This window comes from Chinchilla lanigera, unplaced genomic scaffold (genome assembly GCF_000276665.1).
Source record: "Chinchilla lanigera isolate Chin_1 unplaced genomic scaffold, ChiLan1.0 scaffold00001, whole genome shotgun sequence".
Lineage (NCBI taxonomy): Eukaryota > Metazoa > Chordata > Mammalia > Rodentia > Chinchillidae > Chinchilla > Chinchilla lanigera.
In genome coordinates, this window is record NW_004955402.1 from 16,537,419 (window position 1) to 16,543,865 (window position 6,447).

The window sequence follows — 6,447 nt, forward strand, 5'->3', positions numbered from 1 at the left end:
CTTGGAAATAACCCAAATGCCCATCACCTGAAGAGTGGATAAAAAGATGTGGTATTTTTATACAATGAAGTATTACTCAGCTATAAAGAAAGACAAACCCGAGGCTTTTGTAGATAAATGGATGCAACTAGAGACCATACTCATAAGTGAAATAAATCAGACCCACATGTGTAAACATCATATTGTCTTCCTAGTGTAAGAAACTGAAAGAGTAAATAATATTTGAAAGAAGGTACAATAGATGTTGTGAAAGAGAAAAAAAACTGCTCAATAGGAAAGAACAACTGGGATGAAGGAAAGGAGGAAAAGAAAGAAAGAAAGGAATATACATATATATATATATATATATATATATATATATACACATACACACAACATAGCTAAGATAATTGTACTACTAATTTTCTATTGGTTTGTTGAAAGGAACAGGTAATGTTTAATTGCTTGTTCAATCTTGCATGCCTATATCTGGTAATCTGAGCAACTACTTTGAAGATAATCAACCATTGTTGATTTCCAATCTTGTTCTGAAATTCTGTGTCATTTTTATAGTTTTTGTGTTGTTTTGTTTTTGACTTTGTTTTTGTTAATTCATTTCTGTTCTTTTTAAATTTAAAAGTTTAAAAAAGAAAAAAATAAATTTTTCCTTCTCAAATACCTACTGATTATGTTTTCAAATGATTTAGAAGGGATTAAATGATTAGATTTTTTAGCAAATGTGTGTCAACATCCCCTGAAACTCTTTGTTTGGAATATTATAATAGATTTGAACATAAATAAATGAAACTCTTAGGTTAATTTTGAAAAATGAAAACCTAACTAAGGAAACATCTCTAATCATTTCAAAGTTCTGTGTTCACAGGCCCAATATCTTTTGTAAAACCACTGCAGCTTCACATTTTAAAGGGTTACTCCTACCTTGAAAGTGTGGATGAAATGTGCTTATTTTTCTCTACAACCTCTGTTACTCATTTACCATACTATTGACCAGTACTAAATTTTAAATATGGGCTTATATGTTCAATTATTTCTTTCCTTATTATATATATATATATATATATATATATATATATATATATATATATTTGGGCTAAAAGAATTATAAATACACAAGAGTTGGGGCAATTTTTTGGATCTGGAATATTTCTCAAAGATCCATGTGTTAAAGTTTCAATCCCTGGCTTGGTGCTATTGGGAGGTGGCAGGAACTAGGAAGTGGGACTCTGGGTGATCTTCCAGTCACTGTGAGTACGCTTTGGAAGGGGCTGGTGAGTGCTTGTACTCTTCATCCTCTTCCCTTTTGTTTCTTGGCCATGAGGTGAATATTTTCATGTGCTGTCACAGGTTGAAAGCAATAATGTCAACTGATTATGGACAGAAATGTCTTAAAATGTGAACAAAAACAATATTTTTCTTCCATATAAATTGATTTTCTCCTGTATTTGTCATAGTGAGGGAAAGCCATCTAATATAGCTGGCACTTATAGGCTGAAGCATTCTCTAAGACACTAAGGGAGAATAACGGTGCATGGTGGCCCTGCCAGTGACAAACGGGATTGTAGCAGAAGTGGCTTTCTCACATTGATATCCAGGAAAGGTGTCAACATCAACATATTTATCAAATTTGAATTAAGAATTCCTTCTTCATATTCAAGAAAAAATATAAATGGGTCTTCTAATACTTATTTCCCAGATCCAAACCAACAATTTTGCTTTTTCCCATGAGTTCATACCCCACTTTGGAAATAGCCATCTGAGTTCTAAAGATACACATTTTACTGAACACTGCTAAATGTTTTGATTTGTGAATATTTTACTTAAAAGCACATTCTGTACCCCTGTGATATAAATCCACTGAAGAAAAGTGATCACCTGTATTATATTTTTCCTTATGAAAATGTTATCTAGATAATCAGCTTTTATGTAAGTAAAAATAATTCAGACCGACATTGTCAACTTTTTTACTACTGTTCAATATTTAATTACTAATCAACTTCATTAGCTTCAGAGTCTTGTTTGGATCTTCATATTTAGGAGAAAATGTTTCAGAGAAGATTAGATTAGGTGGGAATTAGAAATTGATTTTACTAATGTCAACTGTTTTATCCTGTTCCTATGGAAGTTTTCTCACCAATATCTATTACTAGCTTCTTCTTAATTATACTAAGCCTAAGAAATTCAGTCTTGCCATCCAAGATAGTAGTAGAAATATTTAAATATAGATTCAATCTGTTTATTTCATTACCTTGGACCTTAGGTTTCAATATGTTCAAGTCTATTTTCTGTTTAATTTTTAAAAAGACACAAATTACTTTCAAAAATTCATATATACTACTTACCGTAAATATCATGGTAAAATATTTCAAGTTATGACCAGGTGAGACTCCTCTATTTGCACTTTCAGAGTTTCTGAGGGAATCAGAAGAGAGAGTTGTATAATTGACAGCTGTTTGCAAGACTCCAAACTCTAAGAATAATTTAAAGGCAGATTACTTTTACAGATTGTTCATTAACATACAGAGGGGCTATCACAAGGGGCTTATTTCCTGTATGCCTCTGCATAAATAGAATCTTTGTGTGAGAAGTGTGTGTGTGTGTGTGTGTGTGTGTGTGTGTGTGTGAAATTGGTGTTGGGAAGTGGGTTAGTGAGAGACTAACAGAAGGCTGTTCCACAGTTGAAAGGGTCATGGGCCAGGTTTAATAGAAGACTTCAGCAAACAAAACTGACCTGAGAGTTTTTCTGAAAAACTCAATCAATCTCATATTTTCCCATGAACTACTTAGTACAGTTAGAAACAAAGGAGCTGAGTGAGCACCCCCTTCCCTCCATTCAACTGTAAGCACCACATCATCCTCATGATTATCTATGCTTCTGTAATCCTAAAAAAGGCACAAAATAAAATAATAAAAGCCCAGATGTTGCCATGCCCAAGGTGGCAGATCACTGTCTATGACCTTTTAAATATTGCAAGCCTGAGTTATTGGGTTCTTTTTTATTCATTTTTTTCCCTTTTTTGCTATTCCTGCTGCTACTTCCCTGTGATCTTCAATAAACACAGCTACTTATCACATAATGCAAGACGTATGCATGGCAATGCTTTCCTCGTAATACACAAGAACCTGGATTAGTTTTGGCCCATTCAGCTGTAACATACTTATATAAAATATGACTGTGAGGAATAAAGGTCTCTTGAAAAAAATAATTTCAGTTTTATGATTGCATGAGCTTATAATATGTGTGTGTGTGTGTGAGAGAGAGAGAGAGAGAGAGAGAGAGAGAGAGAGAGATGTTTATGCATTTAGTGGATGACTTGTTTTTCTAATATCATTTTCAAACCCGAGCTAAGCAAAGCATAGTGCCCTCAAATAAATATTTCACTAAGAAGACTTTATACCATAATGAAAGTAGAACAATTACACTTTGACTTGAATTTGGCTATTGTTGGCTAAAAACTTTTAGGATTCTAATTGATCTACCCAAACTCAATATTCGTTTGGAGTCTCATTCTGAACATTTCACTGCAATTTATTGTTGAAAACTGTTTGCTTTAAGTAACAGTGACAAGTCAGAAAGACAGGGTGTTTTTGAAATCTGTACTTAGGACTTTATAAGCTTCTATAAAATTTTGTCTTAACACATGAACCCAAAATGTCTAGCACTCTGAAAACTTTGAATCAATAAACAGTTAAATCCTTGAAGGCTTTATCATGATCCTTACACTTTATGCTTAAATATTGATAGAATCCATACGCACTTGAGACATGGATTATTTTCCAGAATGTGAGCAGATTTTCAGTTTTAGTTTTCTTTTTCTTATATATATTTGACCTGTGCAACCACCTCGAAACCTACAGTGGACATTTGTCTAGGAGTCAAACAGTACTAGCATGACTGTGGAAAAGTTTTATTGCGTTGCATTCTGGGCTCAGGAATAGGCCTTAGTGGGAATCGGAACCCAGGAGGGAAGATTGGATATATAGGGAAGGCTTGAACTCTGTCAGCTGGAGACCACAGATGCTGATTCAGTCCATGGTACCAAGGCAGAGGCAAGAATTCTGAGATCTATCCAGTGCTATGTTGCCTCATGGATGCTATGGCACAGAATCGAAGAAAAATCTACAAGAATGTGGCGAGACGGTAGAATTAGTGATAGACTAATTTGCGAAACTCTGCTCTATGAACCGCTGGGTTTCTTTTTTTTCCTGTGTGCAGTATATTCCTAAGGAGGAGCTTATAAAAATGGAGATGGGTTTTAAAATGCCAACTAAGACCTCACTATACTATACTTGACCTTAGTTAAAAGGTGGAGAAGCGATACATCTTGCTATAGTTAACTACAAAAGTTCATTAAGTTGTTTAAATTCTGCTATCTACTTCTGGCTTCTACCTGTGAAATAAAGTTCTAATTCCTTTTAGATGATAGATGTACAACTCTGAAAATAAAACACAATAAGAGATATGGCAGAACTGTAGATGTAGATTGTTTACAATCAGTGACTTTGTGTCCCAACAACCTTATAGTTTGATAAGAATAATTATTCTTATAGAATAAATACAGAATAAATAATTTTATTTATTAATTAATAATTTTATATAATAAATAACCTATAGAATAAATAATTTCCCCCCAAGGCTCATGTGTTCACAATTCCAGATTTCAATGCATAATAGGATGGGGGAATGGGACTCCATCAATGAATTAATCCATGAATGAGTTTGTACCTGAGTGGGCTGTAGGACATAGGAACTAGCTACAGAAAATAGCTCACCTGTGATACAACCTGGAAGGGTAGATCTCCCCAGCTTTTCTCTGTTTCTCTGCTTCCCACCTGATGTAAAATGAGCAGCTTAGATGTGTCATGCCTTTCTACCACGATATTTCTACCTTGAACCTAGCTGACCATGGACTGATATCTCTGAAACAATGAACACTAAAACTCTCCTTCTTTAAATTATTCTTGGTATTTTGCCACAGTAACAAAAAGCTGACTAACACATATGCCAACATTTCAGTAACAGATATAGAATTAGAAGTAAAATCTTATTCCCCTAAGTAGTTCTAAAGTATCTGTGCTTGAAAAGAAGCATATTACTTCACAGGTTTATATTAGTTTTTTTACTGAATCTTTATCTATTATAAAAAGCAACTCCGACAGGTGGGAAAGTAATTTTTCATTGATGCTATAACAAAAGTAATAGTTGCTCAAATGAAAAAGCATTGAAAACTGAAAAATATACGTAGAAAATTAGCACAAAATAACAATTTTCAAAATAAAGGAATCACCAAAATAAATTAAAATTGTCTTTGCCATCCTTCTTTCCAAAAGGATTATAGACGTGTAGGCTAAAGCCTTAGCGACATTTTCATTACTAATACTTTCAACTTTCAAATGGCATTTGTACCTTTGATGATTGTTTTCTATCATCTGAGAGATTCAGATACGTAGGTAGATTACAATTCCTTGTGATTACAGAGTAATGAAATTACTGAAGTGTAAAAATTTTCAATTATCTACATCAACCTCATGCATATGGATTATCACTGGCAAATGCTTTATTTAAAATTAATTTTATTAGTACATTTTAGATATACACAACAATCACATTCATCATGTGGAATTTATACCTATGCATAAAGAAACTTGATTCTTCTTTTCTTCCTAATCCTCTCTCCTTTGAACTCCTCTTCCTCTTCTTATTTACAAAAGCTTTGCTTCTATTTTTTCTTTCTATTCACTTTTTTTCATCCTCCTCTTTTCCAATTCCCTTTCCTCCTCAACAATTTTTTCCTATTTAACAATATGTATTATACATTTTTGTCCTCATTTATCCTTTCAGTTTCTCACTCCAGAGTAACAGTGTGGTGATTAAACATGTATATCTAATGTATTTCACTTAAGAGTATGATCTCAAGGTGCATCTACTTAAGTAGAAGTGTCTCGAGTTTGTCCTTCTTCTTTATGGCAGAGTACTACTCCACTATGTAAAAGAAACCACATCTTCTTCATCCATTCATCAGTTGAGCGTTTGGGAAGTTTCCAGGATTTAGCTATTACAAACCTTGCCACTATAAACATGGGTGTGCATATAACATTGTGGTATGATGCTTTTAATTCTTTTGGTAAGATACCAAGAAGGAGAAGAGCTGGGTGAAATGGAGCCTCTAGCTTTAGTGCTTTGAGGAATCTCCACGCTGATTTCCACAGTGGTTAGAATAGCCTACACTTCCACCAACAGTGAAGAAATGTATCTTTTTCCCCACAGCTCTGCTATCATTTCTTATTGGTTGATTTTCTGATAATAGCCATTTTTTTTCTGGAGTAGGATGGAATCTTATTGTTTTAATTTGCATCTCTCTAATAACCAGTGATGATGAATATTTTTTTATATATTTATTTGCCATTTCTACTTCATCTAAGAAGTGTCTATTCAAATTCAGAAGCCCA

General features: G+C 33.6%; 1 long non-coding RNA gene across 1 annotated transcript in view; it reads right to left on the reverse strand.

Moving 5' to 3' along the window:
- Positions 1–2,352: 2,352 nt before the first annotated feature.
- LOC102016436 overlaps positions 2,353–6,447 on the reverse strand; it is a 40,964-nt gene continuing 36,869 nt past the window's right edge. The window contains exon 3 of the long non-coding RNA XR_259055.1: positions 2,353–2,409. This is a non-coding gene — a long non-coding RNA (uncharacterized LOC102016436). The remainder of the gene's footprint in view (positions 2,410–6,447) is intronic.